A 26,376-nucleotide genomic window follows, 5' to 3' on the forward strand; every position below is an offset into this window, starting at 1 on the left:
GAGGCACCCTCATCTACAGACCACCAGGAACCCGCATACAATTCAACGAAGACATCACTGACTTCATCAGCCCACATGCCCTCACATCCGATAACTACATTCTACTGGGAGACCTCAACTTCCACATGGAAAAGAAAAACGACAGCAACACCAACACCCTCTTAGACAACCTGACCAACCTCGGACTCAAACAACTTGTTGACACCCCCACCCACCTAGCCGGACACACGCTCGACCCTATCTTCACCTCCAGCAAACACATCTCCTTCGATCACACCACAACTCTCCATTGGACGGACCACAGCTGCGTCCACTTCAGCTACAAAAAGACCACGACCCACAACAACCCCACACAACCTATTCCACGAAAAAACTGGAACAAAATTACCACCGACCAACTCTTCACATCGCTTAACCAAAACCCTCCTGCCATATCATCGGACCCAAACCAAGCCGCCACCAAACTCACACAATGGATCACCCACAGCGCTGACGAATTAGCACCCTTGAAAAACCACCAGACCAAACAAGGCAAAAAAAGGCCCCCATGTTCAACGATGACCTTAAGAAATCCAAGAAGTTATGTCGTACCCTCGAGAAAACCTGGAGAAAAAATCCAACCACTGACAACCTGACCACTTTCAAAGACGCCACCCGCAAACACCATCAATTGATCCGATCCACCAAGAAATCAGCATTCAAGGATCGACTCGACAACAACGCCCACAACAGCAAGGAACTATTCAACATCGTCAAAGAATTTACCAACCCCACCGCAGGCACCAACGACATCACTCCCTCCCAAGACCTCTGCGACTCTTTATCATCTTTCTTCCACAACAAAATCGCCGACATACATAACAGCTTTGAAAACCAGTCCGAAGAACAGACCACTCCACCCACCCCCGTACCAAAACAGCACTCTCACAACCTTTGCGCCTGGAGCCCAATCACTACTGAAGACACCATCCGCCTGATGAACTCCATCCACACAGGTTCACCAACCGACCCATGTCCCCACCACATCTTCAACAAAGCGGAATCCATCATCGCACCCCATCTCCGCGAAGTCATCAACTGTTCCTTCAACTCCGCTACCTTCCCGGAAAGCTGGAAACATGCCGAAGTCAGCGCCCTTCTGAAAAAACCCACAGCAGACCCCTCTGAACTTAAGAACTACCGCCCCATCTCACTCCTCCCTTTCCCCACTAAAGTCATTGAGAAAGCCGTCAATAGTCAGCTCGCCGCCTTCCTTGAATCCAACAACTCCCTCGACCACTCACAGTCCGGCTTCCGAGCCAAACACAGCACCGAAACCGCCCTCATCGCTGCTACAGACGACATCCGAACACTACTGGACAACGGAGAAACAGTCGCCCTAATCCTACTTGACCTCTCAGCCGCCTTCGACACAGTCTGTCATAGCACCCTCACACAACGCCTCAGCAAAGTCGGAATACAAGGAAAAGCTTTGGACTGGATCATCTTGTTCCTCGCCGGAAGAACACAGAGAGTCCGCCTCCCCCCCATTCAAATCAGAGGCCACCGAAGTCATCTGCGGCGTACCACAAGGATCATCACTCAGTCCCACCCTCTTCAACGTTTACATGAGTCCCCTCGCATCCATCGCACGACAACACAACCTCAACATCATCTCCTACGCAGACGACACCCAGCTGATCCTCTCCCTCACCAAAGACCCAAACACCGCCAAAAACAACCTACACGAAGGGATGAAAGAAGTAGCCGAATGGATGAAGAACAGCCGTTTAAAACTAAACTCGGACAAAACAGAAGTCCTCATCTTAGGATCATCCCCCTCTCCCTGGGACGACTCTTGGTGGCCACCGGCCCTGGGTACAGCACCCATACCTACAGATCACGCACGTAACCTGGGCTTCATCCTTGACTCCTCCCTCTCGATGACCAGACAAGTCAACGCCGTTTCATCTTAATGCTTCAACATCCTACGCATGCTCAAAAAAATCTTCCGTTGGATCCCCACCGAAACAAGAAAGACGGTCACCCATGCACTGGTCACTAGCAGACTGGACTATGGAAACACCCTTTACGCCGGAACCACAGCCAAACTACAGAAAAAACACCAGCGCATCCAAAACGCCTCAGCCAGACTCATACTGGACATCCCCCGTCAAGCTCACATTTCCGGTCACCTGAAAGACCTCCACTGGCTTCCCGTCAACAAGAGAATAACGTTCCGTCTCCTCACCCACGCACACAAGGCCCTCCACGACCTAGGACCCAAATGCCTCAACACACGACTGTCCTTCTACACACCCACCCGCCAACTACGATCATCCAATCAAGCCCTCGCCGCAATTCCGCGCATCCACAGATCCACCATGGGAGGAAGATCCTTCTCCTACTTAGCAGCCAAAACCTGGAATTCTCTCCCCACTCACCTTCGCCTTACTCAGAACCACCTCTCCTTCAGAAAGCAGCTAAAAACCTGGCTTTTCGATAAGTAATGCACCCACCCTTCCTCAAGCGCCTTGAGACCCTCTGGGTGAGTAGTGCGCTATACAAATTCTTGAACTTTAACTTGGCTGGAGAATCTGCAGTTTCGGCAGGTGAATGGTCCGTGGGTGTGCTTCGGGGTGGCCTGGAAGCAGGTGGTAGCTCGGCCGGCATAGAGGAAGGTGGCGTCATCTCGCGTCGTGGTGCTCGTGTGGGCCAGGGGATCTGGCACTCGGTCCGACCAGGAGCGGACTGGCGTAGACGGGCTTGCCTTAGGGGTCTAGCTCGTGCTCCCCGCAGCGGTCGCCGTTTAAGTAGGAGAGGGGCGAGCGGCTGGGAGGCGGGAGCGGGGCTGGTAGGCGAACACTAAGGCAGCATTTTGGCTGAAGGGGAAGCGGGGGGACATCCCCCTGAAAACAAGCAGTGGGCAGGAGTCAAAGCAAGGCACAGTAAATTATATGAAAAAGAAGTACAGAAGCAAGAAAAGCGGAGCGCGGCACCCAGCAAGTAGGAGTCTGGAACCCTGCCTGTGTGAGACTAAAGCTGTGGGTCAGTCAGGCGGAGATGCGGGGGAAAAGCTGATTCCTGACGGCGGTCACGGGTCTAGCTCCAGCTATAAGCATCCAGGTGTTTATAGCGGGTCAGTGCAGTGCAAGTTACTCTCAGTGGGGCAGTATGGTGTTCAGTGGGGGAGAGGATGTGGCATTGTGGTCAGAGCTGCTGAATTTGGAACTGGGGAACTAGGTTCACACTTCATTATCAGTCCACCAGACCACTCCCCCTGAGGGATCACATGCCCATGCTGGACCTTAGAAGGCCCTGCAAGATCTTAAAAGCCCTGGTGGCTTAGCACCAGCAGGTGGACCCAAGCAGTGGCAAGTGTGGGTTAACCTTGAAGGCCTGCCCGCCGCAATTCATTCTGAAGTTCACCTCAAGTTTTGCAGGCAGGCCTATGATACAGCACACCATAGAGTGACAGTAACTGTCACTGAGGTCACGGGACCCTTGAGCAGGGTGGCTGGCTTTAGGGCAGTGCGACCGCACTAGATGCTGACAAGGCGCGGACCGTGCAGGTAACAGGGGTGGGGCAGAGGGACTGGGTAAGGGGGGATTTCGAGGGACATTGCAGAGGGAAAATTAAATAAATAATTAATTTTCCCTCGCCATCGTCCCTCGAAATCCCCCCTTACCCAGCCCCCCGATGTTACCTGCACGGACCGAGGCTGGCACTGACTTGAGGTGGGGGCTTGGTGTTTTCAAGAATAATACAGTTGGTTTTAAAAGCACTTGCTGCCTCCTTTCAGGCCTCCAACAATTTTTGGCAACAATAAAAATGTCATAATAACTCCATTGACTAATGTTCTTAGCAGAGAGAGATGGTGATTTTGTCTAGTGGACGTTTTGACTCATGGAAAGGAAGCACAGAGGGTTAATGTGCATGCTGCTAAGAACTCGTACCATGCAGATCACAAAGTGCACATAATGTAAAAAGGTCAGTGGGTTACTGCTTTTGTCAGAGAGACCCTATTGTTAGTTGCAGTTAATATGTTAAAATCCTAACATAGAACAGTGAGCTATTAAGTGTAACAGCTGCATGCAAACTGCAAGGTATAAATTGGAGTGTTATGTTTTTTTCCCCCGTCTTTGATATCCTAATGTTGCAAAAAAGGGTAAATTTGGGTAGAAATAAATTCTGATTATTAAAGAGGACCCACAACCATGGTATTACGTTTTAAATTCTGAGTTTGTGTTTCACCTGACCAATCACTATTAAACTATTCTGCCTACTAGTATGGTTGTCATGTGACTCCTACATCTTGTAGTCATTTGTCTTATGTAACATTTCCAATACAGTGATTTACACACGTATGATTGATTGTCTCTGTGTAATATGTGTGCTGTAAAGTGCTCTGACACCCTACACTGGTATTAGTGGTGCTGTAAATTTTCTGATACTTATTTTGACATTTTTACACATGCTCACAGTCTATGCAAAGATCTTTAGGCCTCGTCTATGCAGCACGCTGCTTAGGAGGGGCCTCTTGGCATCGCTCTGTACTTTGTTGGAAACTTGTGCATGTTTTGCACTCTTTCCAATGAGTACTCGTGCATGCAGAGCGTTTGCCTTGCGGGAGCGAGCAGCGGTGCCATCTGTTTGTAATTATCGCGCCTGCCGCTGCTCGCTCCAGCAAGGCAAACGCTCTGCATGCACGAGTACTGTAACTTTCGCGGCTGCACTTATGTTTCAGTGCTTGTTTTAACCGGCGCGGAAAGCCTCATGCTGAAAGCAGCTGTCCTGACATTTATTTTCTATTTCTTTACTTCGGCCGTACTTCCTGTTTAGTGTCTGCTCAGCCCTGGGAGCTGGGCCTCCCCAGAGTGGACTGTTACCATACCCCTGAAGGTGGCTGGCTTATTACACTCACCAATGCTTCTTGCTTGTTACTATGATGTTTGTATGCGCTGTACTTGCAGCCTCAGCGATAGTAATGGCTGCCGCGTCTTTCTTTTTTCCGATTCTTACTTGCGTTGCCAAAGCTCTCCCCTAACGCTTTCATTGGTCTTTTACTTTTTAGGTCTCGTCTAGCGAACGCAGCGCATGCGCTGCTTTGCTTCAGTGAGACTATTGTTGTCGGTTTTGCTAGCTAAGGGAGACAAACCATGTGCGTGCACGGACAGGCAATGTGCACGCGCATGGCGTCTCCTCTCTGACTTTCAGTTTCAGGAAAGCAGCCGATCAGCATACTCAAAGCAGCTGTGAAACAAACCATTCTTGTTCTAAGATATATTCAGACGTTACGGATAGATTTGTGCTTAAAGCAGGCGCATTTACAAAAGCTATCACTAGGAGCGTAGCTATCAATGATGCAGAGAGTGTAGTGGCCCCAGGGACCAAAAGCCCTGGAAGTCTGCTGGACCCTGGGTATTGCTATATCTATCTTCTAAATCAGCAATCAGGGGCCCATTTTCCTTGCTTCTGCTCGGGCCCAAGGAACCAAGTGATTAGTCGGTCTTGTTCCTATTGTGAAGCGCTCCGATGTTCATGGGCTATATCCGCGCTATATAAAATAAAAAAAAGAGGTTACCAAACAATGCTACACCTGGTGCTATCACAGATCCCAGTCTGAACAAGTGTTTATTCCAAAAATCTTTGCATATACATCAGAAATGGTTTGCTTTGTTTTTGCACGTACGTCAGACATACACATTTGCAAATTTAAATGTCTTAAGTGATATTCTGTGACGTGAAGCTCAAAATATTAAAATTCGGCCTATTTACTAGTTTAGAAATCTTTACGACGTCACTGTTCTGCTTAATGAATGATGCTGTCTAATAGCAAGAGACAGGGAGGGAAGGATGGCAGGGTGTGCGCGCGTATGTAACTTTGCAGTCAAAGTACCAATTTATTTATTTTTCTTCGAGGTACCAGGTTTAATGCATTTAAATATAGATTTATTTGTGGAGCATAAATAACCTTTTAGGCTGATATTCGGTATATAAGAACGTCAATGGTTTGGCTGATTAATATTGCAAGATGCACAGTTATCCACACGGGAGGAAACATAGATTTTATTTTTATTTATTTTAGAGTTCTTGGTAGAGCGCTGCTAGACCCCGAAGAGTGGTGTTGTGTATTTTGGATGTTTAAATTTTCACTTTATATGTTAAAGTTGAGGGGGGATTAGAGCAGGGTGGTTGGGGTATTATTGGTTGTGAAGCCGAAGGGCGTGGGGGTGCTGGCAATTGGCCTGGGGGTAGTTCAAAGCTGGGAGCGCGAGCTGGGCCGCAGCTCGTGGGGAAGGGTCTTTTAGTGATAGAAAGGCATGGAACCTGAAACTGCTATTAGGTGATTGGATATAGATAGGGCCACTGGTATTATGTGGCAGGAGAGAGTCAAATTATGCGGCAGGGTTAACTAAATCACAGACCTGTCATCTTGAACAAAATCTCACCGTGTGAGGAGGGGGGCGAGGCCTCATGAGTGAAGTACCTAAAAGGCATTTTTGCCTCCACCCGACCCCAAAGCCCCCTCCCCCGAAAAGAAAAGCTTGCCGAGGCTGGTACTGGTGTCCTGGGGTGTTGTCACACCCCTTAATGGACTTCTGCAGTTCACAGCCTCCGGCAAAGGGAGCTGACTTGCACTATTTACAGTTTACAAACGTTCTTAAGCCAACATGACAGGAATACCTTCAAGGAAAATATACAGTGCTGGCCAGCCTACCATATCATGGTCACATGTCTGGCCACTTGTCCACCGTACTGAGAGTTTTCATCCAGTACATTGGTGGTTTATGGTGATTTCCATTGGTAAACCCCTCAGGTTAGCGTTGGCTGCCAGCCTTTTATCTTTGTCAATGCTTGCATTATTTTGGCGCAGGGTTTGTAAAATTTTATTGTGGGATTAGCTGACACCCACTTGCCAATCTACAACAACAACAAAAAATCGCTAAACGCAAAACAACTTTTTAATCTCAAAAAGCACACATTGCCATAGTAGTCACTGGCACTAAAAAGTACTATTTTGTTTGCGGATGTGCTCCTTGATAAAGAGATTGCTCATCGCTCACAGTGAAGGTAGCCAATGCTGACCATCACCTACCCAGCCGGTCTTTGGGCAAACCCTCCTGCATCTCTCCTGACCTTATCTCCCTGCTCCCCCTCCCCCTCTCTGCTCTACTCCTCTTTCCAGCTACTGACCTTTGCCCTCACCTGTCCTTGTCCCCCCCTGTTTTTCTGTGAACTTTTCCTCGTCAACTGAGACCTAGCTTTTTTTGACTGATGCCCGATGGAGCTACCTTGTTTAGCTATAGGGGAGACGAGCCGTGGATTCCCTCCTTGGATGTCACCTACCCAGACAGTCGTTAGCCAGACTTCCTTTTATCTCTCCTGTCGTCTGTGCCCTCATCCTCCCTCTTCACATTTTCCCTTCCTCCCCTCCACTACTTAGGTCTCTCCATCTCTCCTCTTTCAATGTATTGCTTATTTTTTGACATAATGTGTAATTGTTATCATATTCTGTTACATTGTGGAACCTAAAGTAAAGCGCTCTGATACCTCCGGGTCTAGCCAGCGGTATATAAAACTCTTTAAATACAACAAATACATAAATAAATAAATAAATAGAAGCCGGCTGACCCTCTCGCCAATGGTGTTAGCTGGAGTGGGCGGAAGAAAAATTTGGAATGCCACACTAACATACCAATGGATGAAGTGGGCTGACCAACTGCCCCAGCCATGCCCCATGTTGTATGCTGCGGTGGGCAGAATGAAAATCTGTACAACAAAACAATAATACAAAGAATGAAGTGGCAGGCTGAATGCCACATAAAGAAATGTATTACAAATTAAATTTTAGTAAAACCAAAAGAATTTGGCTAATCCCAGAACTAAAACAGTGTCGGAACTTGGAAGCCCATCTGATGACATCAGCGAGATAGCAGTCCGACTCGAAGAGGGTGCTTCAAATGCATTTTTGACAGTGGAGCCCCCAAGACTGCTCAGTGAACCATATATTCCTCTCTGTTTCTTAGTGAGGTGGGTGTCCAACAGGGGTTGGCCCTTTCTGCCCACCTCTAAATGTACCACTCAGTACCCTGACATTGCTAGCTCCAATCAGAGTTTTCCCTAAACATACTCTATCTGGTCAGACAATGTGACAGTCAATGGAAGCGCCCAGTGCTTAATTTGTTAAAGAGTAAGTGCTTGTGCCCAAAGCTTTGTTCAGAAGCCCGCCGCCGGCAGCAGGGGCGAAATATCAGGGGTGTATAATCAGAAATCTACCTCAGGACTCTCATCACCTCCCAAACACTCCCTGCAGGTTAATGCTTTCTGTCTTTGCCTTTCTCATTTTCAATCTGTCGTTACACAAAACAATGGGGCATACCTAAGTGGCTTTTCATTGGTAATAAGGCTTGGTACTCCTTCCTTAGTACCACCTTGTCTCTTCTTGTAACCTCCCATGAGGACACAACCTTTTACATGTGTTGTTATGCCCTAGGTTTTAATTACAACCTCAAAGCACTGCTCTCTTAAAGGCCTTCAGACAGGACACTCGCTTAGTTCTAAACTAGATTGGCAGTGATTACTTTACTCGCTAGCACACCTTTATATTAGACCTTCTATAAATTTCCCTTCATTAGCTCCACATAGTACGACCTAATCAGGAATTAATATAATAATTATTTTGTTACATTTCAAAACTACTAATTGTATACATGGAGATAGCTATTTGAATGTACTTGTGGTATTGTCTTGCATACAATGCATTATGGGTAGGGTAGATTCACCATATCTTCAAAGTTTATGATGCTCACTAGGGACCTCTAGGCACAGCTTTTGCGACTGCACCTAGACAAGCAGTGCTGGTGCCTTGCTTGCTAGGGACATCTAGGCGCAGCATGCTATACTGCACCTACCACATCTCATTTATATTAGATCTTCGATAAATTTCCCTTCATTAGCTCCACACAGAGTACAACCTAATCTGGAAATAATATAATAATTATTTTGTCGCATTTCAAAGCGAGTAATTGTATTTCTACTTTGTACTTAAAGTCGTTGCTTATGAGAAGCAAGGCTGGTAGTAAATACGCCTCTTTTATTGCCAGCCTTGCTGTTCATAAGCAAGGACTATAAGCACAAACTGCATGTTTAGGCACTCCTTGTTTTAATTGGCACGGAAAGCCTCGTGCTCAAAGCAGCTGTCCTGCCATTTTTCTATTTCTTAACTTTTTCATTTTTTTTTCAACTTTTTCTCTGCCGTGATTTACTTTCTTAGCTTGGCATGTCTACTAAGTGGTGTTTAGCTGGTTCTTCCGTATTGGGACCCCACCCTCCCTTACTCCATCCCCAACTCTACATCACAAGGGGGGGGTAGGAGGGTGAGTGTGGTTTGTTAAATATCGCTTATGTTTTCAGCTGATCCTCGTTAATTGCTTGCAAACTCACAAGGATCGGCTCAAAACATAAGCGCTTTCATCTTGTGTTTTCATCCGCCCCTCGCCCTCTACTCCTCTCTCTTGTTTTACTTTATTTTGTAATTGTCACTCGCCACACTATGAAGCGATTGAGGTAAATATGTTGCATCTTTAGCAAACAGAAGTGCAACATAGCAAAAATTGTTTATTTTTTGAGTCTACGACCAAAGCATTTAAAAGTAAAGTATGAGCTTCCTCTGTGAGTTGCACGCATCCTCACGTTTGGGAAAAAATGCAAAGTCCGCTAAGTGTGCACAATAATCACATCCTGGTGGAGAGCCATAGATATATTCAGATAGGAACACAATTGGTCTGCTCATGTGGCAACATCAACACCGAAATCGGTGGTCCAGAAAATATATCCTGACCGAAGAAGACCCCAGGTCACCAGAAAGTGCATATGTGGGGTCCTTTTCTATTCTGCACACAGCAGTAGAAGGTATCCCTTGCTTATACCAGTGATCGGGATGGCTCGTAAAGCCATTCAGGCCAACAATGCGGACCATCACCGCAATTACTAGAAATAACATGACTCCATTGACAAATGCCGCCCTGTTTACTGCTAAGAAAGCGAGTATTTTAAACACCAGTGCATAATTCCACACACGTTACAACTACTTTCAAATACTGACATGCAAGTGGGTTGTTAGCAGTATTTCAAGTTATAGGGACATTTTAGGTATGTGTGCTAAATAACTCCCTAATGTCAGCATATTCTCAGACCCAAGAAGCTGATACTGCAAGCTAAACTTATTGAGTCAAGAGTGACGGAAATACAAACCAAAGCACCAAAACAATATGGTGTGATTGAAAGAAGTCATATTTACAAGAAGTGCAAGTACTGAGCCTCCTTCACGTACATACAGATTTTTTTAAAACGCATCTAAAAAAACATCTTGAGTGTGAAAAAAATATAGAAACGTCCAACTCTGGTAAAAAGGAAAAAAAAAACAGTCTCGGGTTGGCACCATAACCAACCGGTTTATGTAACAAAGTCTAAAAGCCACTCAATGCTTCACTACGAATATCGACAAATCCTGAAACATACAATATTATTTACAAAAATCCACATGTTGAAATGTCTTCAAACCTCATGGGCATGTAGAGAAATGTGATAATCCCCGCAGAATGTAGAGATAGCTAGAAATCCTTGTGTCAAGCTAGAAATCTTTGTGTCAAGCGAGTAGAATTCAAGGCTTTGATGTAAAACTATGAAAAGTACACAAACCAACTGACAAACAATGGTTGAAAAGCAATTTGGCCTATTTATTGCAGGCATAAACGATTTTACTGAAACTATGCAATAACTATCACATTTGTAGGTCTCGCGCCTAGCGTTGCAGTGCGCAGTACTGTTCGCGCAAGACATTTAGTAGGTAAAAATGGAGTTTCAGAAGCTGACCCAGGAATGGCACACGCACAAGCGTGTGCTTTTCTTTTTGTGGCACGCTATTGGGCTTTGCGTGCGTGTTTTTTTACCAAGAGAGCACGCAATAGGCCAAAGGCGGGCGCATTGCTCCGCCCATGGCCTATTGGTGTCTATTACGCGCACCGGCCGTTGTGTGGTTTCAATTATCGTGCCCAGACAGGGCGCGATAATTGAAACCACATTGCTCGCATTGGTGCGCGCACCACTCGCGGGCTCGTTCTTTTTTTTTGGGATCCATTTCTCAGGGAAGCAACTAAATGAAAGTAGCTGTGTTTTGTTCGGTGCCACTTTCACACCTCCCAATGGGAATAGTGCCAATGTGAGCAATGAGAATAGCACTGATGAAAACAATGGGACTAGTGCCGATTCCAACAATGAGAATAGCACTGATGATACCAATGTGACTAGTGCCCATGACAACTATGAGAATAGCAATGATTATACCAATGGCACAAGTGCTGATGTCAACAATGAGAATAGAACTGATGATAACAATGGGACTATTGCTCATGACAGCAATGAGAATAGCACTGATAACAATGGGACTAGTGCCCATGACAACAAAGGGAATAGCCCTGATGATAACAACGGGACTAGTGGTGATGATAACAATGAAAATAGCTTGGATGGTAACAATGGGATTAGTGCTCATGGCAACAATGAGAATAGCACTGATGATAACAATGACTATGGCTCTGAACAGTGGGACTAGTGCTAACGAGAACAGTCAGAATAGCGCTGGTGACAACAATGAGACTAGTGCTTATGACAACACTGACAACAACGAAAATAGCGCCGATGATAACAATGAGACAAGTGCCGATGACGAGATTAGTGCAGAGGACAACGAGACTAGTGCCTTTGACAACAATAAGTATAGCGCTGATGATAACAGGACTAGTGCATATAGCAAAACTGCATGATTAAGAGACTGTTACTCAGGGTCCGCACTGCTCATTCATAGGAGACACTGTCCTAGACTCACATGCCTCTCATCAGTGTGCACACTCGTCTTTCACCATATTGCTCCAGCAGATTCTAGCACATTATTACAGGTTAATATGTTCCTTGTGAGGCCTCCTGACTCCTGCCATTGGGATTTAAGTTATGCCACTATGTTTATTATAATTCCAGTGCTGGAGCATTGTGCTTTTGGTAACACCAAGACATCTTGTGCTTTACCTGTACTTGTTTGTTTTTGTGAGTACCGTTAAAAGAGCCAGTATGCGCTGTAGAAAGGGCTTTTCGGTAACAAGCATTTGCAATGCAATAGGTCTCGCATTTGCGCGAGTTTGACCTATTGGCATTGTAAATGACAATGGCTTTTATTTATGTTTGAAAAACCAAAACATAAATAAAAGGCAATGTTATTCACAATAAAAATTGCTCAAACTCTCTCAAATGCAAGACCTACTGCATTGCAAATGCTTGTTAATATTTGAATATTTGTTCACACTGTGGTGAAGGCTGCTGTGAGTAGCGCCAGGCACAAGCCCCTTGTTCCCATTATGAAAAGAATGGAATTAGCATAGTAAAATATCTAATCACACTATATCAGAACACTGCAGTACAGATGTAAAAACTATTTATTTTTTGCTCATAATGCATCGCTCTCTATCAAGTCAGGACACCTTTACCATCATCAACCTCTACTGGAAGGATCTTGCAAGAGTACTAAATTCCACTGATTCCTCCACCTGATTATTTTCCTCTTTTCGTTCATACCATTTTATCTTTCCCTCTCTCTCACCCCTGTCTCCTTCTCAATTCTTTATTGTTTTGACCTCCTATCCTCTCTTTTCCCTTGTCTCTACTCATCACTATCTTCTTTACAAGTTGTTCTCTTCCCTAGCCGCCTTTCTCTCATTCTCTTGTAACCCTCTCCCCTTCTGGTTTTCGCCTTACACCTTAAGCTCGCTCCTGTTTCTCTTCTTCCTATCCATACCTTTATACAAGCATTTGCAATTCAATACTTCTCGCATTTCTTAAAGTTAGAGCTGTTGGCGTTTAAAATAACAATTTTTCTTACTTTTGCCTTTTTATAACAATGATTCAGAAAAGGGGGTGGTGATGAACAGAGTGTCTGAATTAAGCAGACCACTCTTACCCAGTCCAAAGATCAGGGCTTGATCCATCACCGTTTTTTAGCTCACTGCACCATCCCAGCTCAGAACCTGGCTACATGCAAATTAGTCTGTTCCTGTCCCAGTGCATGATGGGAACAGGGCAAACCAAACTACCAAGCCAATTCTTATACTGGGAAGGAAACAAGCTTCCGGGGACCGGTTTCTGGCATTTCAGCCGTCGTCGGCCCGGCTTGCTTGAATCCTGATGGTGCAATGAGCAAGGGACTCACATCGGAGTATACCCTTCCACGCTTATGGTGGACAAAATGATTCAGAAAAGGGGGTGGTGATGAACAGAGTGTCTGAATTAAGCAGACCACTCTTACCCAGTACAAAGATCAGGGCTTGATCCATCACCGTTTTTTAGCTCACTGCACCATCCCAGCTCGTTTTTATAACAATAGCAATTGCGCTATGCAAATATATTTACAACACTGCAAATAAAACAAGCATTGGCATAGCTAATAGGTCTCGCCTTTGGGACCTTATAATTGTTTAGCCATGCAACTTCTTGATGTTGTTGCACCAAGAATATTGTGCTGGATAACTAAACACTTATAACGTCCCAAAAGCGCCACATATTGGCTGCGCCAATGATTGTTTAAAAGTGCACTCTATTTAAAGTGTAATGTTGTTACAGGAAAGGATTATGGTTGAGATTTCCTCATGGCCGGTCCTTATGTAGTCTGTGAAAAGGGTATCACTTTTGAGCTCATGCCTCCCACAAATTAAAAAGAGTTAATATGAAGAGTACTCGGCCATATAAATGGTGCTTAAGATTACCATCACCAGTATATGCTCATTTTATTTTACAGGTTCATAGCAGGAATCTTGTCATTTGTCGTTTTAAAATTAGGCATATGAATTAGATCCTATCAGTGAGTATTTATTAGCGTTCTGGTCAGCTGCACCCCTCCCTTCTTCCTCATCAACTCACCATCCATCTTTGAGGGTGGGATTCAGGAGTCTGCATCGTCTCTTGACCTGAATTCATGGAGCAGATTGCAGAAGGCACATGTACTGCTTCATGGGATCTTGGTGCAGTGTGGACCCCTGGCACTAGTGACGGCTGAGGTCTTTGTTGAAGGGCATAGTCACTGGAAACTATGTGGTTGTGATGTTAAAAGTTCGCTCTAAATGGTATTTCTATCGTGCAAACCTAGTCTGAAGGCAGCAGTGTACCCTATCACTGCAAATACTGAGGCCGATAAAACAGTATTTGTTGCAGGGAGCGCATTGATGGACCGCAGGCACCATCACTTCACTCAACAAGCAGCAAAGCTGCGCCCTGCTAATTCGAATCCACCAACACAAGTAAGAGCTGATCTTTTTAGCTAGTGGTTGTGGAGAGGAAGGACAGCCTCGCAAGCTAGCACCAGTTGGTGTCATAACAGATGATGCCCCTGCTTGATGCTTCTTGCCTACCCCAACTATCAGAGGGTGTTCTTTCCCTCTAGAAAGAGGCTAAGACAGCCTTCGCTGCCCGTTGGTGGTCTCAGCAGGCACCGGATTAGCATTAAGCTATGTTATTTATCGTTAGGCTAATTCCTACTGGAGTAGCCATGCTCTTCTAACAAGTGAAAGAAGCCCATAATTGCTTCATGAAAGAACCAAAGCTGCTTCAAATGAAACTTTGCGGTGTGGATTTGGAGTAAGGATGTTAATAACAACAACAAAAAAATTTTTTTTTTTAATATATGACACTAGCTTCTGCAGTTTTGAATTTTCGTAGCCTTGCAGATTTCGGGTTACTTCTACCCAAATCAAAGGCACTCATTACTTTGGAAGAATTAAAAACTAGATGTAAACAAGGGAACTCATCAGCAGCGCGTGGTCTGCTCCCCTGTACTGTTTACAGGCTTATGTCTTAAGGATTGATGCATTCAGGCAAGCTCAAGCAGCATGTGCATTTGGAAGTGTTGCATGTGTACTGGATCTTGGCGTTGTTAAGTCTGTCTTTTGCTAGAGTCTGCAAAAAGTATTTTCTCAGATGAGGTGTATGTGCACCGCAGGTCATAAAATATACACGTTCTTTACAGTCAGTGCTCGGAGATGCGAAAAAAGTATTTCACAGTGCAGAGTAACAGTCATAAAATCCTAGCTGAACATCAGTCTGCAGTTTCACACGTTACACTTGTGTTAGCTGCATTAGGTCATAATCTATTGTCAAAGGCGACCTGCTTTGTTTAGGAGAAACTGAATAAATTCTGATTTAAATGGTGTATTCTGCAAACCTAACACCGCTGTCTCCACTGCCCTGTGATATGACCAAATGCTTTCAGATGTTAAGTCTACAGAAAGTTAAACACTCCATTAATAGGATTCTTGTAGAAAGGTCTTTCATTAATTAGGCCTCCAGGTTCGGAGGTTAGGAAGCATTCTTGAACTGCAGGAGGTCAGATGTTTACCTTTCGCTTTCGTCCCCAAGTCAATCTCTCCGCTCTTTAGCCCAGATTGAAACTTTGACGAAGCTTATAAGCTTTACCTTGGATTTTCTTTTCAGAATTGATGCGGATTCGATGTATTTCTCAAAAACATTCACCTCAGTTTTCTCAGTTTTTGACGTAATCTTTTTCCAAAATTTTAGACTTTGACAAATGTATGCTTTCAAAAAGTGGGATGTTTGTCTCCATGTTGGAAATGAATTTTTTAGGACGTACAACTGAAGCTGATGGGTGCCTATGACTTTTGCTATAATCGCGGCCCGCGCTTTACTTTTAACATTAAAAACGAAGCTTGGGTGCCTCGATTAAAGCAAAAGTAAAGAAATAGATGTTTTTTTCTATTTCTTCACTTTTGCTATAATCGCGGCATACGCGCTTTATATTTAATGTTAAAAGTAAAGCATGGGTGCCACGATTATAGCAAAAGTAAAGAAATAGATGTTTTTTTCTATTTCTTTACTTTTGCTATAATCGCGGCATACACGCTTTACATTTCATGTTAAAAGTAAAGCATGGGTGCCACGATTATAGCAAAAGTAAAGAAATAGAAAAAACATCTATTTCTTTACTTTTGGTATAATCGCGACACTCGCCCTTTACTTTTAATGTTAAAAGTAAAGTACGGGTGCCGCGATATAAAGACAGATGGTGGCTGCGCGCGTGCGAAAGAAGGAGGGGCATAGCTGTGTATGCAGCGCAAGCTAGTGCGCGTAATAGCAAGCTGGTGGCCGGCAAAAGCCTGCGGGTAGCACTTTAAAACAAGCATTGGAAATGCAATAGGGCTCGCATTAGAAGTCTGGTCTTGTAAATCTAATATTTTTTTAAGTATTAATTTTGTTATTGTAAATGGCAATATTTATAGAATTTGCAAATGTGACACCTATAGCATTATTTGTGTCATTTGTAATAAAGCTTGAAACATTGACAGAACATATTTGAACAAGTGATGATGTGGTTGCGCTGAGTGATGCAGTGGTTGCGCTGAGTGATGCTGTGGTTGCATTCAGCCCAAAAAAAACATCCTGCCAAATAAAAAAAACACGGTTTTCCGCATCGCAGACACTTAAGAAAAAAGTATTTGCTTGCACAAGGCCACTGCATAAAATAAAGTTACTAAAATTAACTCACTGAACCTATAATGTTTACAAAATCATACATGCTGAAATCACAGGCGGGTGCGTAAAAACATACGGTAACATGCACGCAAACACACACCAGCAGCTCAAACATATGCAGAAAACATGCACACGCACACAAACGTTTCACACACACACACACGACAGGAAGGTTTAGAAGGTAATTGGACCAAGAGCAGGGAGAGTGGACCGAGCACAACGAGTTGCAACACAGCCGTGGAACAAAAGCTTGGCCACCATGTCACCAGATGAAAAGAAACCTGATCCAAGACATAATAACTGTGCCCTAATGCACGTAATAGCATAAAACGAAAGTGTGTATGAGCACCTCCAAGACGAGACAGCAGCTGCCGAGTCCCTCGCCTTCTATGGTGGTGAGAGGTGTTTATTGACAGAATTGTGAGAAGCAGCTGATGTAAACAAGACTGAAGAATTGTGATGACCTGCAAAGAATAGTATCTCTCACAACGCGTTTTAAAAAAACTGAACACCTCCAGAGGGCAGCAGAATGAGTCGGGGCATCGCATCGCCAGACTGATCGGCAAGAAATTCCGTAATAAAAAATTTAATAAACAAGCAAGAGCTATCAGATGTATGCAGGAACAGGCTGCCAGATGGTGCGAAAGATAGCATTTACAAAACCGTGTTTGAAGCAGCCAGAAAGGGCTTGGCGGACCGCAGGCTTGTCAACGAGCTCTGCTCTTCATCATGTCTGTCACTGCTGCTGCCTGCCCGCAAGCTTTTACTGCCAGCAGCTACAAGCAAATGCATACAAACATATACAAAGACACACGCACAAACATACACACAGGCGGGTGCGTAAACACATAAGGTAACATGCACGCAAACACACACCAGAAGCTCAAAGATATGAAGAAAACATGCACACGCACACACACAAAGGTTTCACATACATACGACAGAAGCCAAGAAGGGCTGTGGTATGGGTGACCAGCCTGCCGTTTCTGCTAGTGCCGGGCCTCACATTGCAGCACATATTCGTCCGAAACCGCAGTGTAATTAAATGAAGCATGTTCTACTCATGGAGTTCACACAGATCACTGCAAGGTCTTCTCTGGTATGTGATGCCAGATTAGCGCGGGAGATGTGTGCCATAGCTTCCAATGAGTTTCACAATTCACTGTAAACACATGTTAACGAAATGTGAGCATACTTTGCAATGGGGGCACTGGTGTACAGTGTTGATAATGAAAACACAATATTTAATTATTTTATGCTGTGTAAACCATCGCATTGCGACCTCGTGCATGCAAGTTCTTTACGCTTGTACATAGGCAGGTGAGTTAGAGGTGAAAGTTTGTGTACACCAAAAAGACGCACGATTACTCTGATTCCTATCGGTATTTCCCGCGAAAACAATGTGAAACCATGTAGTTTTTAACAACATAATCCAAGAAACGGAACAAAATCAGTGCGCAGAACGCAGCAAGCTTTCTAGGAAAACAATATCCGTTGAAAACACAGCATTGATAATGAAAACACAATAAGTAATTATTTTATGCTGTGTAAACCATCGCATTGCGACCTCGTGCATGCAAGTTCTTTAGAGGCTGCTGCGATGTTAAACAAGCTGTCGCACCGGGAAGTGAAGTGAATAAATTAGGGGAGGAGAAGCACACGCTGAGAATCTTGTGGGAGGGAGGCTGGGCTGCCTGTGATGCGGTAATGTCAGGCAGGCAGGCGGCTGGTGGCATTGTGCACGCGCTTTTTAGGGCTTGCGCTTGCGCAATGACCTAAAAAGCACATGCACTTCATGGAATCGCCAGTGGAATCGTGCTTGGTTAAACTCTGGATAAGCCACTATAGAGCTCCGCCAGCTATGCGCATGCGCATCAGCAGGCGAGCCCTAAAAACAGCTACTAACTTTCTCGCCAGTGCCGCACATGCGCTGGATCTAGCGAGACCTAAAAACAAAAGTAAAAAACATTGTAATTTTCAAAGTCAACAGCTCTAACTTTAACAAATGCAAGATCTATTGCTTTGCAAATGCTTGTCCCTTATTAGTACCAGTGGAACATACAACTGCAGCAGTGAGAAAGGTGACCAGTCAACCTTTGCAAAGGGCCCTCCACTTCACTGCAGCACTAGTCACATTTTTCAGTAACTTGTGATCCGTTTGAGCTATAAACAATTTATTTGTTAAAATCGTCAGATTTTGCAGCAGATGATATATTATGTGGCAACTACGGCAGAGACATAATTATGTAGAAAACATTTGCAAACTAGGATATTTTGCCATCATGTTTGAACTGCTCTTGTGAAAAAAGGTTGAAGTACTGATGACAGAAACTCCATGGCTCGGGAGGCAAATGGCTTGCGATCCCACTTTTTAGGATATTTGGGCATTCTGTGATTGGAAACGTATCCCACTGTGTGAATGTATTTTAATGTCAATAACTCACATTAAACCTTAAATAAACATGAATATCCATTATTTAAATTAAACATTTAAATTAAATAAAGTAATAAGCTGTAACCGGTTAGTGAAATCGAAATCGGGATGTTTTCCTCTTTCTGCCACACCTCAGAATCCGCCCACTGACCCAATCCACGGGTTATTCCCGCCCTCTGATCTCCGTTTCCCTCCCACTTCGCCCACTGGACACAGCCCATTTAAAGCCCTGCTCACGGGTAGATGCGGGTGGGCCACAGGAGGGGTATACTCACACTCACGAACTCGACTTCGTGCTCTTTGGGGTGATGCTCCTCTGCTTCCCCCCTTCAGTCTTTGAGTCCACGCCCACTCGGGTCAGAGGCCTCAATGCTGCTGGTAGTGAGCTCGCTCTGCTATCTGCCTGAGCGGCTGTGACTGCTGATGATCGAGGGGGGCGGTGAGCCAGGCTTCGCCTAAGACGCCCCTCTCCTCCACATTGCGGTGCTGCGAACGGACCTTCTTCCTGCCAGGCGCGCTGAACAATCAACTTCCGGGTCCGCACGTCACCTCCGGTTCAATGCGCTGGGGCGAATAGCGCGCTTCCTCGTCGCCACGGTAACTAACGGCTGGCCAATGGCAAGAAAGTCGTAGTGGGAACGTCCACGCAGAAGCGGTGAAAAACAAGCATTGGCAAAGCCAACAGGCCCCGCCTTTTGGCTTTGCCAATGCTTTCTGCTGCATTTTAACAAACAGTAGTGGGGGGCCACAGGGGTCGCTCCTCACGGGCCGCTGCGAGTGGGAAGGGGGGCGGAAACAGAAAAATTGCAGACAACGGGAGGGGGCGGGAGACTGGTGAACATGGACAACGGGAGGGGGGAGGGTGGTGACATCACGGGTCACCACAAGTGTGGATGGGGCGGGAACAAAGAAAATCAAAAAATATTTGCAATGTCACAGGGCTCGCCTTTAAATGAGAGAGCTATGGCATTTTATTTATTTATTTAAATATTTTTTATACATTTATTCATTTATTTAATGCGATTTTCTATAGCGCGAACATTACCCGAAGGTGTCAGAGCGCTTTACAAAAGAACCAGGTGCGTTACATAAGGACTTTGGATTACATGAGGAACAATAAAAGATAAAAACCGAAAAAATGCCAAATGTACAAGTTGTAGAGTCACACAAGGAAGAGATACACAGAAAACAAGCATTGGCATTGCCAATAGGTCTCGCTTGTGGGACCTTATAAGTATTTAGTTTTGCAGCACAATATGATGAGTGGCGTTGCGTGTGTGAGTGGCGTTGCGTGTGTGAGTGGCGTTGCGTGTGTGAGTGGCGTTGCATGTGTGAGTGGCGTTGCGTGTGTGAGTGGCGTTGCGTGTGTGAGTGGCGTTGCGTAGGTGAGTGGCGTTGCATGGGTGAGTGGCGTTGCGTGGGTGAGTGGGGTTGCGTGGGTGAGTGGGGTTGCGTGTGTGAGTGGCGTTGTGTGGATGAGTGGGGTTACGTGTGTGAGTGGCGTTGCGTGTGTGAGTGGCGTTGCGTGTGTGAGTGGCGTTGCGTGTGTGAGTGGCGTTGCGTGTGAGTGGCGTTGCGTGTGAGTGGCGTTGCGTGTGTGAGTGGCGTTGTGTGTGTGAGTGGCGTTGCGTGTGTGAGTGGCGTTGCGTGTGTGAGTGGCGTTGCGTGTGTGAGTGGCGTTGCGTGTGTGAGTGGCGTTGTGTGGATGAGTGGGGTTACGTGTGTGAGTGGCGTTGCGTGTGTGAGTGGCGTTGCGTGTGTGAGTGGCGTTGCGTGTGTGAGTGGCGTTGCGTGTGAGTGGCGTTGCGTGTGAGTGGCGTTGCGTGTGTGAGTGGCGTTGTGTGTGTGAGTGGCGTTGCGTGTGTGAGTGGCGTTGCGTGTGTGAGTGGCGTTGCATGTGTGAGTGGCGTTGCGTGTGTGAGTGGCGTTGCGTGTGTGAGTGGCGTTGCATGTGTGAGTGGCGTTGTGTGGATGAGTGGGGTTACGTGTGTGAGTGGCGTTGCGTGTGTGAGTGGCGTTGCGTGTGTGAGTGGCGTTGCGTGTGTGAGTGGCGTTGCGTGTGAGTGGCGTTGCGTGTGAGTGGCGTTGCGTGTGTGAGTGGCGTTGCGTGTGTGAGTGGCGTTGCATGTGTGAGTGGCGTTGCGTGTGTGAGTGGCGTTGCGTGTGTGAGTGAACGCCACGCGTGTGTGAGTGGCGTTGTGTGGATGAGTGGGGTTACGTGTGTGAGTGGCGTTGCGTGTGTGAGTGGCGTTGCGTGTGTGAGTGGCGTTGCGTGTGTGAGTGGCGTGTGTGAGTGGCGTTGCGTGTGTGAGTGGTGTTGCGTGTGTGAGTGGCGTTGCGTGTGTGAGTGGCGTTGCGTGTGTGAGTGGCGTTGCGTGTGTGAGTGGCGTTGTGTGGATGAGTGGGGTTACGTGTGTGAGTGGCGTTGCGTGTGTGAGTGGCGTTGCGTGTGTGAGTGGCGTTGCGTGTGTGAGTGGCGTTGCGTGTGTGAGTGGCGTTGCGTGTGAGTGGCGTTGCGTGTGAGTGGCGTTGCGTGTGTGAGTGGCGTTGTGTGTGTGAGTGGCGTTGCGTGTGTGAGTGGCGTTGCGTGTGTGAGTGGCGTTGCATGTGTGAGTGGCTTTGCGTGTGTGAGTGGCGTTGCGTGTGTGAGTTGCGTGTGTGAGTGGCGTTGCGTGTGTGAGTGGCGTTGCGTCGATGAGTGGGGTTGCGTGGATGAGTTGGGTTGCGTGGATGAGTTGCGTGTGTGAGTGGCGTTGCGTCGGTGAGTGGCGTTGCGTGTGTGAGTGGCGTTGCGTCGATGAGTGGGGTTGCGTGGATGAGTGGGGTTGCGTGGATGAGTTGCGTGTGTGAGTGGCGTTGCGTGTGTGAGTGGCGTTGCGTGTGTGAGTGGCGTTGCGTGTGTGAGTGGCATTGCGTGTGTGAGTGACGTGTGTGTGAGTGACGTGTGTGTGAGTGGCGTTGCGTGTGTGAGTGGCGTCGCGTGTGTGAGTGGCGTCGCATGTGTGAGTGGCGTTGCATGTGTGAGTGGCGTTGCGTGTGTGAGTGGCGTTGCGTGTGTGAGTGGCGTTGCATCGGTGAGTGGCGTTGCGTCGATGAGTGGGGTTGCGTGGATGAGTGGGGTTGCGTGGATGAGTTGCGTGTGTGAGTGGCGTTGCATGTGTGAGTGGCGTTGCGTGTGTGAGTGGCGTTGCGTGTGTGAGTGGCGTTGCGTGTGTGAGTGGCGTTGCGTGTGTGAGTGGGGTTGTGTGGATGAGTGGGGTTGCGTGGATGAGTTGCGTGTGTGAGTGGCGTTGCGTGTGTGAGTGGCGTTGCGTGTGTGAGTGGCGTTGCGTGTGTGAGTGGCGTTGCGTGTGTGACTGGCGTTGCGTGTGAGTGGCGTTGCATGTGTGAGTGGCGTTGCGTGGGTGAGTGGGGTTGCGTGGGTGAGTGGGGTTGCGTGTGTGAATGGCGTTGCGTGTGTGAGTGGCATTGCGTGTGTGAGTGGCGTTGCGTGTGTGAGTGGCGTTGCGTGTGTGAGTGGCATTGCGTGTGTGAGTGGCGTTGCGTGTGTGAGTGGCGTTGCGTGTGTGAGTGGCGTTGCATCGATGAGTGGGGTTGCGTGGATGAGTGGGGTTGCGTGGATGAGTTGCGTGTGTGAGTGGCGTTGCGTGTGTGAGTGGCGTTGCGTGTTTGAGTGGCGTTGCGTGTGTGAGTGGCGTTGCGTGTGTGAGTGGCGTTGCGTGTGTGAGTGGTGTTGCGTGTGAGTGGCGTTGCGTGTGTGAGTGGCGTTGCGTGTGTGAGTGGCGTTGCATGTGTGAGTGGCGTTGCGTGTGTGAGTGGTGTTGCGTGTGTGAGTGGCGTTGCGTGTGTGAGTGGCGTTGCGTGTGTGAGTGGCGTTGCGTGTGTGAGTGGCGTTGCGTGTGTGAGTGGTGTTGCGTGTGTGAGTGGCGTTGCATGTGTGAGTGGCGTTGCGTGTGTGAGTGGCGTTGCGTGTGTGAGTGGCGTTGCTTCGGTGAGTGGCGTTGCGTCGATGAGTGGGGTTGCGTGGATGAGTGGGGTTGCGTGGATGAGTTGCGTGTGTGAGTGGCGTTGCGTGTGTGAGTGGCGTTGCGTGTGTGAGTGGCGTTGCATGTGTGAGTGGCATTGCGTGTGTGAGTGGCGTTGCGTGTGTGAGTGGCGTTGCGTGTGTGAGTGGCGTTGCGTGTGAGTGGCGTTGCGTGTGTGAGTGCCGTTGCGTGTGTGAGTGGCGTTGCATGTGTGAGTGGCGTTGCGTGTGTGAGTGGCGTTGCGGGTGTGTGAGTGGCGTTGCGTGTGTGAGTGGCGTTGCGTGTGTGAGTGGCATTGCGTGTGTGAGTGGCGTTGCGTGTGTGAGTGGCGTTGTGTGTGTGAGTGGCGTTGTGTGTTTGAGTGGCGTTGCGTGTGTGAGTGGCGTTGCGTGTGAGTGGCGTTGCGTGTGTGAGTGCCGTTGCGTGTGTGAGTGGCGTTGCATGTGTGAGTGGCGTTGCGTGTGTGAGTGGCGTTGCGTGTGTGAGTGGCGTTGCATGTGTGAGTGGCGTTGCGTGTGTGAGTGGCGTTGCGTGTGTGAGTGGCATTGCGTGTGTGAGTGGCGTTGCGTCGATGAGTGGGGTTGCGTGGATGAGTTGCGTGTGTGAGTGGCATTGCGTGTGTGAGTGGCGTTGCGTGTGTGAGTGGCGTTGCGTGTGTGAGTGGCGTTGCGTGTGTGAGTGGCGTTGCGTGTGTGAGTGGCGTTGTGTGGATGAGTGGCGTTGCATGTGTGAGTGGCGTTGCGTGTGTGGCGTTGTGTGTGTGAGTGGCGTTGCGTGTGTGAGTGGCGTTGCGTGTGTGAGTGGCGTTGCGTGTGTGAGTGGCGTTGCGTGTGAGTGGCGTTGCGTGTGTGAGTGGCGTTGCGTGTGTGAGTGGCATTGCGTGTGTAAGTGGCGTTGCGTGTGTGAGTGGCATTGCGTGTGTGAGTGGCGTTGCATGTGTGAGTGGCTTTGCGTGTGTGAGTGGCGTTGCGTGTGTGAGTTGCGTGTGTGAGTGGCGTTGCGTCGATGAGTTGGGTTGCGTGGATGAGTTGCGTTGCGTGGATGAGTTGCGTGTGTGAGTGGCGTTGCGTGTGTGAGTGGCGTTGCGTGTGTGAGTGGCGTTGCGTGTGTGAGTGGCGTTGCGTGTGTGAGTGGCATTGCGTGTGAGTGGTGTTGCGTGTGTGAGTGGCGTTGCGTGTGTGATTGGTGTTGCGTGTGTGAGTGGCATTGCGTGTGTGAGTGGCGTTGCGTGTGTGAGTGGCATTGCATGTGTGAGTGGCGTTGCGTGTGTGAGTGGCGTTGCGTCGATGAGTGGGGTTGCGTGGATGAGTTGCGTTGCGTGTGTGAGTGGCGTTGCTGTGTGTGAATTGCTGGTTGGGGGAGTGGGGGGGTGGGCAGGGGAGCAGCAGGCAGATGCGAGTGGAGCGCGCTGGAGAGGGAGGGGGTGGGAGGACTAGGCAGCGGGAGAGAGGGAGAAAGGAGCGCGAGGGAGGCGTTTTTAGATACATGAAGCCAAAATTACAAGTGAGCATGTTACAAAAGCAAACGTTACGTTACATGAGACAATAGTGACAGTTGTGCAAGTATCAAGAGCAACAAAATACAAGAGGTAGCAAACGATATGCAATAGCATATCTGAGGGAACACGGCCTGGAGGTAGCAAACGATATGTTCTTAGAGGAAACAAGCTTCTCGGCATTGCTGGTTGGGGGAGTGGGGGGGTGGGCGGGGGAGCAGCAGGCAGATGCGAGTGGAGCGTGCGCTGGAGAGGGAGGGGGTGGGAGGACTAGGCAGCGGGAGAGAGGGAGAAAGGAGCGTGAGGGAGGCGTTTTTAGATACATGAAGCCAAAATTACAAGTGAGCATGTTACAAAAGCAAACGTTACGTTACATGAGACAATAGTGACAGTTGTGCAAGTATCAAGAGCAACAAAATACAAGAGGTAGCAAACGATATGCAATAGCATATCTGAGGGAACACGGCCTGGGGGAAGCTGGCTGGGGAGGGGGGAGGAGAAATGAAAGGAAGGCTGTGTTTGCGGGGAGAGAGAGGGGAGGTGCTGGTGTGGGAGGGGGAGGTGCTGGTGTGGGAGGAGTGCTGCTACGGCAAGGCTGTGTTTGCGGGGAGAGAGAGGGGAGGTGCTGGTGTGGGAGGGGGGAGTTGCTGGTGTGGGAGGAGTGCTGCTAGGGGAGGAGAAGCCCTGGCCGTGAATGCTCGTGCATGTTCACGTGAACTGCAAGAAAACGCCGGGCTGAAACCCCTGAGTTTGAAGAGGATTTTGCCGACATGAATTCGATCCTATCCATTCCTGCGGAATGGGACAGGCTCGACCTAAAAATGCAAACGTACAAGTTGTAAAGTCACGCAAGGAAGAAGTTGCATTGGCATTGCAAAGAAGCGGCCGCCTTCCCCGCACAGAGGAGCCACCGCCGCTGGCTGGAGAAACCAAGGACCCAGCTTTGTAACCCTTCCTCCCTGTCACTGGACCCCTTACCTACTATCCCATGGGCTTTTATCTGATGGCACTTTTTAAAGAACTTTTTTTCGATTTAACATTTTTGAATCCAGTGTTTTAATTTTATTATTGTGATGTATTTTGTTCTTATATTTTAGAAAGACTAAATACTAGACCACTGTCCGTCTGGACATGTCAAACCAATATAGTTACAACTGTGTCTATATTTATTGAACTGTATCTCCTTGCTTGCAATGGACCACTGTTGTTCTCAGTATTTACTGTTTATGCCACGACCCACCCCTGGCTCGTGACATCATGCATTCTGTTGCTCTCCTGCACGAGACCATGTAACCATGGGGGGGTGGTTACAACTACCGGCCTGTCCCCAGTGACTGGACAGACCCGCTGCGGCTCATGTAGTGTGTGTCACCTAACTAATAACACCAAGTATGTTGATCTGGGCCTACCTTCCCCTTGGGAACAGAGATCACATACTAATTGTAACTCGCAGGGAGTTATTTACCTCATCACATGCCCTTGTGCTAAACAGTATGTAGTCATGACCAGCAGGAAGGTGAAGACCCATATCACTGAACATTGTAGCACTATTAGATGTGGCAGGTCTAATACTAATTTGAATACACACTTCTTGGAGTCAGGCCATACCTCAGAGGGTTTTAGATGGACTGTCATTGAGAAACCACAATTGGGAGTGCAGGTGGCGGATGGCAACAGAGCCCTCTTCCTGAGAGACCAAAAATGGGTCTTTCGTCTGAAAAGTCACATAGTGGGGCTAAATGATGACATACCGTGGCATGCCTTAAGCAGGTGATTGCGTAGATATACTTGTACACTGCAATCTCACAGCTTATAGCCACACATTAACTCTGCTAATAGTGTGCACCTTCTG

The 26,376-nt window shown here is 47.5% G+C and overlaps 1 protein-coding gene across 1 annotated transcript in view; it reads right to left on the minus strand.

The window, feature by feature from the left end:
- The window catches only part of LOC144828370 (uncharacterized), a 105,551-nt gene extending 86,016 nt beyond the window's left edge, over window positions 1–19,535 (minus strand). The window contains exon 1 of the mRNA XM_078686482.1: window positions 19,280–19,535. The gene's annotated coding sequence lies outside the window, so the exon portion shown is untranslated. The remainder of the gene's footprint in view (window positions 1–19,279) is intronic.
- Between the last annotated feature and the right edge of the window lie 6,841 nt (window positions 19,536–26,376).

Source organism: Lissotriton helveticus, chromosome 4_1 (genome assembly GCF_964261635.1).
Source record: "Lissotriton helveticus chromosome 4_1, aLisHel1.1, whole genome shotgun sequence".
In the NCBI taxonomy this organism is placed as follows: domain Eukaryota; kingdom Metazoa; phylum Chordata; class Amphibia; order Caudata; family Salamandridae; genus Lissotriton; species Lissotriton helveticus.